We start from the raw sequence: 12,990 nt of genomic DNA on the forward strand, positions 1-12,990 counted from the left end.
ACAGGCCTAGGTGTAAACAGATTGTACATCCACAGCCAAGGTCCAGTCCTGACCTCCTCGTAGAAGCTGATCAGATTGGTCTCACAGGACTGATCCTTTTATTACGATCATCTCTAACAACTCCCTCACTATGGATGTTGGTTTCATATACCTGTGCATTGCTCTGTGTAATACGGTACATGACCTTTTCTCTAGGACCGGCACTGGGAGATCCGGAGTCTTCATCGCTCTTCACTGTGTTATTGATCAGCTGGAAGGTGATGAGAAGGTGGATGTTTATGGAACAGTCTATAAAATGCATTTACACCGACCCCTGATGGTGCAAACAGAGGTGAGCGTTTCTACTATGTAGTAGGTTCTAGGCTTAAAGGGGTTATCCAGCGCTACAAAAACATGGCCACATTCTTCCAGAGACAGCACCGCTCTTGTCTCCAGTTCAGGTGCGGTTTGCAATTAAGCTCCATTCACTTCAATGGAACTGAGTTACAAAACTTGCGCCCAAACTGGAGACAAGAGTGGCGCTGCCTCTGGAAGAAAGTGGCCATGTTCTTGTAGCGCTGGATATCTCCTTCCTTTAACCCCTTAATGCCCCATTATATGCCTCGTATGTCATTTTGGAGCAAGGGGGGTTCAGAGAGGAGTCATGCCAGGACTCCACTCTGAACGGCACTGCTTCTCTATTAGCTGACGCTGGCCGCTCGCTGTGACGGCTAATTAAGCAATTTAAATGCAGCTATCAAACCTGACAGCTGCAATTAAATGCTCAAAGCCCTATCCCTGGTGTCTTGTTGGTTGGACCGCTTCCTCCCATGTGATACAATCACAGAGGGGTAATCCAATCTTCTGCCCTGGCCGGACCTCAGTGTCACAATGATGCTGATCCCGACTCAGCAATCCTTTGCTCTGGGCTTCATAAGAGATCTCTATGTCAGGAACTGTCCAGAGCAGGAGAGGTTTTCTGGTTCAATGTTTTTATTAGGTTTTTTAAGAACAAATTACAAAAGAGAAAATCTATACGTACTGACTTTAGTGCCAACAGTATAGTTAACATTTAGAAACAACAGGAATAACATTCAGTATATTATGGAGATTTGCTGCTGCTCTGGACAGTTCCTGACATGGACAGAGGTGGCAGCAGAGAGTACTGTGTCAGACTGGAGAGAATACACCACTTCCTGCAGGACATACAGCAGCTGATAAGTACTGGAAGACTGAAGATTTTTAAATAGAAGTAAATCACAAATCTCTATAACTTTCTGAAACCAGTTGATTTAAAAGGAAAAGGTTTCGCCGGAGTAGTGCAGTCTCGGGATTTAGGGCCATGATTTCAAGCAATCGTATCTCTCTTCTTTGAATAGCTGACATTTAACACAGAATAGTATAGGATCCGTATTGGATTTCTGATTTCAACCACTCGAGCACAGATGTGGTGTGGTATCAGAGAGAAAGCAGCCATGTTTTTCTATTCCTGGACAACCCCTTTAAGGCTCCTAGAGTTTTCACTGGGAGGAAATGGTCAAGTTTTTATTATAAAAACAAAAATGATCTTTAAACTTTAATCTAATTTATTTTATTCATATATATATGTATACAGAGATTAACATGGTCAGCAATTGAAACTGTGCGCCCCCTACTGTTCTAGGTCCAGTACATTTTCCTACACTGCTGCGCTCTAGACATAGTCAAAGGAAAGAAAGGTGTGATGACCGATCATGACCACCAGGACGGCGCTGAAGACAATACTTATGAGGACATCCTCTTCAGATCTCATTCCAAATCACAAGCCCTGGAGTATGAGGATCCATATGAGAGGACACTTAATGTCTTTCAGAGTGTGTGATCACTGTATCTATATAATAACAAGATTTGTGCATAAAGTATATATATATATATATATATATATACACACTTGTATGTCACACAATGTGCAATAAAATTTCTGTGTTTATATTATTCAAGGTGCTCATATACACTACGGAGGTTTGTCAGGTTACAGTATTAATTAGCATTCAGATGACTATTGTTGAATATATTGTAAATGGTCACTATCATTACAAACAACTTCCCTCCATGTGATTCCTAAGATAATTATTCATTAATTTATTTACCACACACAACTCTTTAATCCAGAAATGCAGCTTTAAAGTTTAGGTGTTTCACTTTTCTGCAATCTGCTGTCCACTGCCCGTTGTTAGGGGAAATCTGTCTCTAGCAACAGCTAATTTAAGACAAAAACACAGAAAGCGGGGATAGTGCCTAGGGCGGCACCCTGCAGGGTGGGGACGTTTTTTTTTTTTACATGGTTGCTTACAAAAGTGGTCGGGGTGACTATTGCCTAGGTCTTTAATAGTCTACTATGGCCGGGTAGACTATTGCTTAGGTCACAATGGGGCGGGGTGTGGAGTGCTTACTTAAGTCCGCTCCTGCAGGCAGCACAGTTTAATACTTCCCTGATCCACCAATAAAGGAGCTGTGAGGGCCGCCCACTGCCAGAGGAAAGAAGACGGACGCCCCTCCTGCTGGACTGTCTGGGCCTGGAGGAGAGGAGGACCATCTGTCATGGCCTAGGTCAGGGGAAAGTGAAAAGGGAGGGGATGGGATGGGTGGAAGGGGGTGTGGCCAAAGTTGTGGGGGTAGGGTGGGGTATCTACTAGGTCAGTACAGTATCTGGGGGGGGGGATGATCTTTATTATACATTATACCCCCTTTCCATGTAACGTTCAGGGCCTGGTGCCCATATATGCAGACTGGAGTTCTGTATGGGCACCAGGCTCTGAACAGTACATGGGGGGGGGGGTACTGTATCAAACAGGATCCCCTCCCCGTTGTCTGTTTATTTAGGTCAACCAGCTTTCCCACCAACCCGTACTTAGTATGATGGAGGTTACCCAGCTTTCCCAGCATCTTATACTCAGTATGATGGAGGTCACCCAGATTTCCCAGCATCATATGCTCAGTATGTTGGTGGTCAACCGGCTTTTTCCACTATCTTATACTCAATATATTGGTGATCATACAACTTTCCCAGTATTTTGCACTCAGTATGATGGTGATCACCCAGTTTTTTCCTAGGGACCTTATAATGGGGTCTATAATATGCTAGGACTGACAATGGGGGCTGTTATATACTGGGGTGTATAATATGCTGAGGGCCTCTGTATGTTTCTAATTGTAAGGTCCATTCAATGAGGACAATCTAGAGACATATAGTGAGTTCTCTGATTGCAACAAGGGCTGAAATGAGCTGAAGAACATATCTAAGGAGGAGATTAGACCCAACTCACAGCAAACAAAAGTATGGAATATTGGGTGATGTGTAATAATCCTGTTCTACCACTAGATGTCGCTCTTTTATAATAAAATGCAATTTACAACTCATCAATGTGGCAGCTCATCTAGCATAACCCAGATACAGCAAATACTGCGCAACATGGAGGATTGTTATAAACTGGGATGATAATAATAATAATATATTGCAAGCAACAAATCTTCATTTAATAACATCCTTACCAATAATGTGGTAAAGGGTCCCTAGGGGTCTCCATCACCCCTGAGCATTATATCTGTATACACTATGCTGCACCCTCAGCTGCTCTCCAAAGGAACCAGAAATCACTAATACTGTTCTATGTGACCCTCTACCAGAAACTATGTCCCCCTCACTGCTCCTTATGCCCCCTCACTGCTCCTTATACCCCCCTCACTGCTCCTTATACCCCTCTCACTGCTCCTTATACCCCCCTCACTGCTCCTTATACCCCTCTCACTGCTCCTTATACCCCTCTCACTGCCCCTAATACCCCCTCACTGCTCCTTATGCCCCCTCACTGCTCCTTATACCCCCCTCACTGCTCCTTATACCCCTCTCACTGCTCCTTATGCCCCCTCACTGCTCCTTATGCCCCCTCACTGCTCCTTATACCCCCCTCACTGCTCCTTATACCCCCCTCACTGCTCCTTATACCCCTCTCACTGCTCCTTATACCCCTCTCACTGCCCCTAATACCCCTCTCACTGCTCCTTATGCCCCCTCACTGCTCCTTATACCCCTCTCACTGCTCCTTATACCCCTCTCACTGCTCCTTATGCCCCCTCACTGCTCCTTATACCCCCCTCACTGCTCCTTATACCCCTCTCACTGCTCCTTATACCCCCCTCACTGCTCCTTATACCCCCCTCACTGCTCCTTATACCCCTCTCACTGCTCCTTATACCCCCTCACTGCTCCTTATACCCCCTCACTGCTCCTTATGCCCCCTCACTGCTCCTTATACCCCTCTCACTGCTCCTTATACCCCTCTCACTGCTCCTTATGCCCCCTCACTGCTCCTTATACCCCCCTCACTGCTCCTTATACCCCTCTCACTGCTCCTTATACCCCCCTCACTGCTCCTTATACCACTCTCACTGCTCCTTATACCCCCCTCACTGCTCCTTATACCCCCCTCACTGCTCCTTATACCCCCCTCACTGCTCCTTATACCCCTCTCACTGCTCCTTATACCCCTCTCACTGCTCCTTATACCCCTCTCACTGCTCCTTATACCCTCTCACTGCTCCTTATACCCCCCTCACTGCTCCTTATACCCCCCTCACTGCTCCTTATACCCCCCTCACTGCTCCTTATACCCCTCTCACTGCTCCTTATACCCCTCTCACTGCTCCTTATACCCCTCTCACTGCTCCTTATACTCCTCTCACTGCTCCTTATACCCCCTCACTGCTCCTTATACCCCCCTCACTGCTCCTTATACCCCCCTCACTGCTCCTTATACCCCCCTCACTGCTCCTTATACCCCTCTCACTGCTCCTTATACCCCCTCACTGCTCCTTATACCCTACCTTATCTCAACTACACTGGCTACACTACCTCATCTGAACATGTTCTCAACTCTGTACCCCGTGTCAGTGTGTCACTATCCTGTACCCCAAGTGTCACTATCCTGTACCCCAAGTGTCACTATCCTGTACCCCAAGTGTCATTATCCTGTACCCCAAGTGTTATTATCCTGTACCCCAAGTGTCATTATCCTGTACCCCAAGTGTCACTATCCTGTACCCCAAGTGTCATTATCCTGTACCCCAAGTGTCACTATCCTGTACCCCAAGTGTTATTATCCTGTACCCCAAGTGTCATTATCCTGTACCCCAAGTGTCATTATCCTGTGCCCCAAGAGTCATTATCCTGTACCCCAAGTGTCACTATCCTGTACCCCAAGTGTCACCATGTCCTTATCCTGTACCCCAAGTGTCATTATCCTGTACCCCAAGTGTCACTATCCTGTACCCCAAGTGTCACTATCCTGTACCCCAAGTGTCATTATCCTGTACCCCAAGTGTCACTATCCTGTACCCCAAGTGTCATTATCCTGTACCCCAAGTGTCATTATCCTGTACCCCAAGTGTCACCATCCTGTACCCCAAGTGTCACTATCCTGTACCCCAAGTGTCACTATCCTGTACCCCAAGTGTCATTATCCTGTACCCCAAGTGTCACTATCCTGTACCCCAAGTGTCATTATTCTGTACCCCAAGTGTCACTATCCTGTACCCCAAGTGTCATTATCCTGTACCCCAAGTGTCATTATCCTGTACCCCAAGTGTCACTATCCTGTACCCCAAGTGTCACTATCCTGTACCCCAAGTGTTATTATCCTGTACCCCAAGTGTCATTATCCTGTGCCCCAAGAGTCACTATCCTGTACCCCAAGTGTCACTATCCTGTACACCGTGTCACTATCCTGTACCCCAAGTGTCACTATCCTGTACCCCAAGTGTCACTATCCTGTACACCGTGTCACTATCCTGTACCCCAAGTGTCACTATCCTGTACCCCAAGTGTCACTATCCTGTACACCGTGTCACTATCCTGTACCCCAAGTGTCACTATCCTGTAGCCCAAGTGTCATCATCCTGTACCCCAAGTGTCATTATCCTGTAGCCCAAGTGTCACTATCCTGTACCCCGTGTCAGCATGTTCTTATACTGTACCCCAAGTGTCCTTATCCTGTACACCGTGTCACTATCCTGTAGCCCAAGTGTCATTATCCTGTACCCCAAGTGTTATTATCCTGCACCCCAAGTGTCATCATCCTGTACCCCAAGTGTCACTATCCTGTACCCCAAGTGTCAGCATGTTCTTATCCTGTACCCCAAGTGTCCTTATCCTGTACCCCAAGTGTCAGCGTGTCCCCTCTATACTATGGGGCTATTATTTTCCCCTCACAGATCAGAGTAAATATTAATGGACATTTTTCTTGTTCTTCCTGTTATGAATTATAAGCAAAAACATCTGAAGTGAATTTATATTTCCTCCCCTTTACGGACTTTCTTTCTGGGGTCTGGATCAGTATTCCTGATGTTAACCCCTTCCTCTCTGTACCTGTAGCAGCACAGACAAGGAATGAAGTTATTGCAGGTGGGCGCACGTCTCACCAAACCGGGCCCCGGAAGGTCATGAACCCAAAACAAAGGAGAGGACAGCACCTCCAAAGGATTCCGACTTTAATATCCCACCAGATGCGCCACGTTTCGGCTTTAATAGCCTTTCTGCTAGAGAAACGTTGCGCATCTGGTGGGATATTTACCTCAGAATCCTTTGGAGGTGCTGTCCTCTCCTTTGTTTTGGTAGCGGTGCACAGTCACTGTCTTGTGTCTATGGCGGCATTAACAAGAACAGTGTCCCCCGAAGCCATGTATCCTGCTCTGTGAGTCACCTAAAAATACACTGTGAGATCTGGTCCCGTCAGGTAAGACATTCCGCCATGGAGTAAACACATCGCAGAATATAGAAACTACTACCAGAGAACCTTTATAATTGTAATAACTTCCTCCACCCAAAATGGAAACCATATCTTGAATTCAGAAAAATCATACTATCGAGGTCCTGGGGGGCTATTTAAAGGGGCACTCTCTTTTTTGTTGTTTTTTGTTTTTTTTTCAAAATCAACTGGTGTCAGAAAGTTATACAGATTTGTAATTTACTTCTATTAAAAAAAATCTCCAGTCTTCCAGTACTTATCAGCTGCTGTAGGTCCTGCAGGAAGTGGTGTATTCTCTCCAGTCTGACACAGTGCTCTCTGCTGCCACCTCTGTCCATGTCAGGAACTGTCCAGAGCTGGAGAGGTTTTCTATGGGGATTTGCTGCTGCTCTGGACAGTTCCTGACATGGACAGAGGTGGCAGCAGAGAGCACTGTGTCAGACTAGAAATAATACACCACTTCCTGCAGGACATACAGCAGCTGATAAGTACTGGAAGACTAGAGATTTTAAATTAGAAGTAAAATACAAGTCTCTGACGCTTTCTGACATTGGTAAATTTAAAGCGACTCACAATCTGACCTTCGGATAGCTGCTTTCAATCCAAGATCTGTCCTGGGGTCCATTCGGCAGGAGATGCAGTTATTGTTCTAAGAAACAACTTTAAAAAACAACTTGCAGCCCCGTGCCCTACAGGAGTATCTGTTCCCTAACTTTGCACCACCCCTCCGTCCCTCCTCCCCACCCTCTTCATCATTAGGAATGCCACTGGAACATTTTCTCCTGTCTGAACATTGCACAGGTGCCTTAACGATCCAGCCCATGTGCCGTGCTGACACAGGTGATGAATAGGAGACAATCTGCCTGGAGCATTCCTAATGATGAAGAGGGTGGGGAGGAGGGACAGAGAGGTTGTGCCAGCCTAATGCATATACAATGTAGGCCACGCCTTAGGACACCGGGCTGCCAGTTTAAAAGTTGTTTTTTAGCACAATAACTGCATCACTTGCCGAACGGACCCCAGGACAGATCTTGGATTAAAAGCAGCTATCCGAAGGTACAAGTGGTTTGGGGGGGGGGGGTCAGATTGTGGGTACAGAGTTGCTTCAAAATATTGTTTTTTTTCCCTGGAGTACCCCTTTAAGGTCAGGACATTGTACAGGCAGTATTATAAGTGTTCTATAAGGCATCATTATATACTGTATTTTTCTTGCTTGCTTTGACCACCTGGTCAGGACATGGTACAGGCGGTATTATTAGTGCACTGTATGGCATCATTATATACTGTATCTTTCTTGCTTGCTTTGACCACCTGGTCAGGACATTATACAGGCAGTATTATAAGTGCACTATAAGGCATCATTATATACTGTATCTTTCTTGCTTGCTTTGACCACCTGGTCAGGACATGGTACAGGCGGTATTATTAGTGCACTATAAGGCATCATTATATACTGTATCTTTCTTGCTTGCTTTGACCACCTGGTCAGGACATGGTACAGGCGGTATTATTAGTGCACTGTATGGCATCATTATATACTGTATCTTTCTTGCTTGCTTTGACCACCTGGTCAGGACATTATACAGGCGGTATTATAAGTGCACTATAAGGCATCATTATATACTGTATCTTTCTTGCTTGCTTTGACCACCTGGTCAGGACATGGTACAGGCGGTATTATAAGTGCACTTTATATAATGACATCATTATATACTGTAGTGCTTCTATCTGGACACTATATATCACTATTATTGTACCCTACATAGTCTATCATCCGTACAATCTCCCTCCCCTCCCTTCAGATCACACAGATTACATGCAGAGCTAATTTGCTGTAATTACAGGGAATGGGGCCATTAACAATGTCGCTAAATATTTAGTTTGGCATCAGGGCAAATAACACAAGGATTTCTGACAAGTGACCCATAGACTGGGGACAGACAAACAGGTTTGGATGTAATCCTGTACCGTCCCCGCACCTGGGAGGAATGTGCCACCTAAACAAGCAGCCCCAGCGCAGGCAGCACTGCTCACCGCATGACGGGCGACAGAACACGGAAGCTTCTAACCAAATTCTGGGCACAGGACTTCCTGACACCTTACTGGCAGCCCATCTGATGCAAATAACCAAAACCGACTATTCTGCACCCTCCTGCCACTTTTACTTCAATGTCTTGTATAACATCTATAATTCTCATTTGATACACAAGCCCCTACATATGATATCATGCGTGATATTAGATGGGATGTGACTGGGATCATCTTGTTTCTTTAAACTTTACATTTTATTAGGAAATTCTGAGTCCGTAGAGGGCTGGGGAATCTGATCAGGATCGACATACATTAGTCGGACCGGAGAGTGTCTATAAAGGGAGTCTCTTTCTCTCTGGAGGATCGGACACATCTGTACATTACATAGACATATCCAAGTGTGTAATACTTCATATATCCTGTGGGGGTGCTGCAGGGAAATTAAACACTTACTGCTGGGTTTACAGATCATGGCTATGTTCACACTACGTATATTTTCGTGAGTCTGATCAGCTTTGCCTGTTACAGGCATATTATATGGCAGTGCAGATCAGCACTGCAATGCAATATGCCTGTAATCAGGAAATTGTACAGTAAATTCCCCATGATGGGAAAATGAAATAAAATGTAAAAAAATACACACACACACAAAATAATAATAAATTAAAAATCACATATAATCCCCATAGCCCCCAGTACAATAATAAATGTTGAAAAAAAAATAAAAAATATACACATATTTAGTATGGTTGCGTGCGTAATGACGCTGGCAATATATTTATTACATAATTAAACCTGTACGGTGACCACAGAAAATTTAAAATGAGAAAAATTCTAATTTTGTGATTTTTTTCATTAAAAAAAATTAAATTTTTCACAAAAAAACTTACCACTAACTTAAAGTACAATATGTCACGAAAAAAAAAACAATCTTAGAATCAGAAAGAAAAGTTATAGCATCACGTAGCTATAACCGCATAAAGTGAGACAGGTTGGACTTTAAAAAATGGGCTCTGGTCCTGAAGGCCAAAATCAGTCTAGTCCTGAAGGGGTTAATGTTATTATATTGTATCCTGGCTGCAGTTTTGCCCTGATATGTTGTGGTAAAAACTTTGTAAACTTTGTAAAAATCGTGGCAGAACTGCAGCCAGGAGACAATGCATCACTGAAAGTATAGGTCAGTTTGGATGACCTTTAGGGCCAGCTTGGGGGGGAGGGGGTGGCGGCAAACAGGGCAATTGCCCGGGGCCCCCGAAGCTGCTGTGCTTCCTGTGGGTCAGATTAAGGAACAGAGGGCAGCAGCCTGCACATCCAGAGTGAGCCCTGCTATAACTACTTCCTAGCACAGCCCACCTCAGTAGTTGCTGGAGCCAAGACGACCCCCTCCCCCTCCTTCCCAGAGGTCCTATACTTAGCGAGGCTTTGGTCCTGCTGCTGCTCCCCCTGCTGGTGTAATATTACACTGCTGGGCAGTCGGGTCAAGAGGAAAGAGGAGGAGGTCACCAGCAGCAGCAGCATGAGGCTCCCAGTCCTGCCCTGGCATCAGCTGTAGCTGTATTAGGATAGTATTACACGGGCCGATGGGGGCCAGATAATACCTGTAAACGAGCGCCGATTCGCTAGATCGTCGCTCGTTTACTGGGCCTATTACACGGCCTGATAATCGTTTAACAAGGGCTGCAGGGACATCGTTACCGATGTCCTTGCAGCCCTTGCTTAAACTGTATACATTACCTAACCACGTTCCAGGGCTGCTCCTGAAGTCTGCTTCTCCCCGGGTCCCGCGCGCTCTAGCTTCAGAGCGGCCAGTCAGGTGACTCGGGACTCGGGAAGAGCAGGAGGAGCCCTGGATAGGTAATGTATATCGTCAGTCGCCGGCCGGGCACCGCTATTACACGTAGCGGTGCGCGGTCCGCGCCCGACAAATATAGGTTCTGGTTCAATAGTTTTTGTTATTTTTCAAAAACACATTTTAGTAAAACATAAATAAAGCACTATAGTGCCACATTAACACAATAATATACAACGTAGATCCCACCTGGCTGCTAATAGCTCAATATACTATATATACTATGTTATATTTATAATATATTGAGGTATTAAAGAGGTGTATGTCAGAGAACATGTCATTCAGAGACCCATGGCGATCACCAGTATAAGCGGGTGATGTGCGCAGTAGCATTTGCTAGTCTATTATAGTCTGTGGAGTAAATGAATCAGCCAGGGAGTGAAGTTCACTACTAGGTGCTTCACCCACTTATAACTGACAATTTCAGCAGTTCTTTCAATGACATGACAGTTCTCTGATCACACAAAAAAGAGAGGTGCTGTACAACTCCGTTCACACTACGTAAAATAATGACTGCAATGCAATGTAACTACGGCCGTTGAATTCACAGTACTTATCAGATAACGGCCGTTGTTTTGAGGTTCCCCTATAATGACTGCAACGGCCCCGTGAAAAATGAACATGTCAATTATTTCCGGCCGGTAATACTGCAACAACGGCCGTGGATTTCAATGCGGCAGCGAACGTAAAACTTATATCTGCCGAATTAAACTTGATTTTGATGTAAAAAAAATTCTGAGTGGTTTCTCGGGCTGGGCGCAGTATTTACAGTAAATGACCCGTTTCATCCCGTTTATAATTATGCTAGGAATCAAAATTAAACAACGGCCGTAGTTTCACGACTAGCCCGTACGATAGTAATTCTACGGACGTTGTTTTGGCCTCAAAATAACGGCCGTTGAAAACAACGGCCATTATTTTACGTAGTGTGAACATAGCCTAAGGGTGTATTCACATGGACCAATTTCACAGCAGGTCCACGGTGAGTTTTGCGGCAGATCCGCTGCGATACTCACTATCATTATGGTCTATGGGCGGATTTTCATTCAGTTGCGAGAATGTAGTGACAGTAATGTTTAACTAATTAACTGCCAGTAAAAATAATAGACTGCTTACCTGCCTGCGCTTGAGTCTCCGGTTCCCAGCTCACTGATGGCCACTCAGCCAATCACAGGCAGCAGCAGCATAGCGCAAAAACCCGAAGTCTTTCCCAGAGATTTCACACTGCGGATTATGGTGTGAAAATGCCCCCTTTATCCATATCAGGAACTGTCAACGGTAGAAAAATCCCCATAAAAAACATCTCCTGCTCTGGACAGTTCCTGACATGGACAGAGGTGGCAGCAGAGAGCACTGTGTGACTGGAGAGAATACACCACTTCCTGCAGGACATACAGCAGCTGATAAGTACTGAAAGACTTGAGATTTTTAAATAGAAGTAAATTACCAATCTGTATAACTTTTTGACACCAGTTGATTTTATAGAATTATTTTTCACTGGAGTACCCCTTTAAATATCACAGGACCTTTGATACACCCAGCTGCATAAGGCACATAGACAAGTGCGAACAAAGTCGCCCATCATGTAGACAGCAGCGGGTGGAAAAAACGCAGAAACCACAGACTGGTGTAATATTACAAGGACTTAACTATAAGTAAATAAACTACTGTTTTATGTTTTTTCAAGCCCCAACGTAAAGAGGACTGGATCCATCAAGGGACGATAGACATGATAATAGGATCCAGGAACAGCAGCGCCCCCCAACCATGCAGAGCAAGCAAAGGGTATTATGACCCCAAGAATTATTAATTATTGGGAATTATTACCTTATTCTAGTGATAAGTAAGGGAGGGGGGTCCTTAAAACCCTTTAGAGGTGACCCCATATAGAGAAGGTCAATAACTTCAGATCCTACACACGTTGAAGATCTAGGAACAACATGGGATTATTAACTTCCCTCTTTCATTCCAATGTGCAGAGCCCCGACCGTGTCACATAGACATCATTGTCCTCAATATCAGTCGAGAAAGTAAAGTTACACAGGACTTTGAAGTGCAGCTGGGAAATGTGTGGGAAAGAACCGTATACATCAGTGCTGAAGATGATATAAAGATTCCTACATCACAATCTGTAGGATATGACGGCAAATATTAGTTCTAATGTGATAAAAAGAAAGAAAATCATTATCTACATCTGGTAAAGGCATGAAAAAATAATTATAAGACTGCCCCCTATATACTATAATACTGGCCCCTATATACTATAATACTAGCCCCTATATACTATAATACTGCCCCCTATATACTATAATACTGGCCCCTATATACTATAATGCTGGCCGGGTTCTG

This window comes from Dendropsophus ebraccatus, chromosome 4, assembly GCF_027789765.1.
Source record: "Dendropsophus ebraccatus isolate aDenEbr1 chromosome 4, aDenEbr1.pat, whole genome shotgun sequence".
Classification (NCBI taxonomy): domain Eukaryota; kingdom Metazoa; phylum Chordata; class Amphibia; order Anura; family Hylidae; genus Dendropsophus; species Dendropsophus ebraccatus.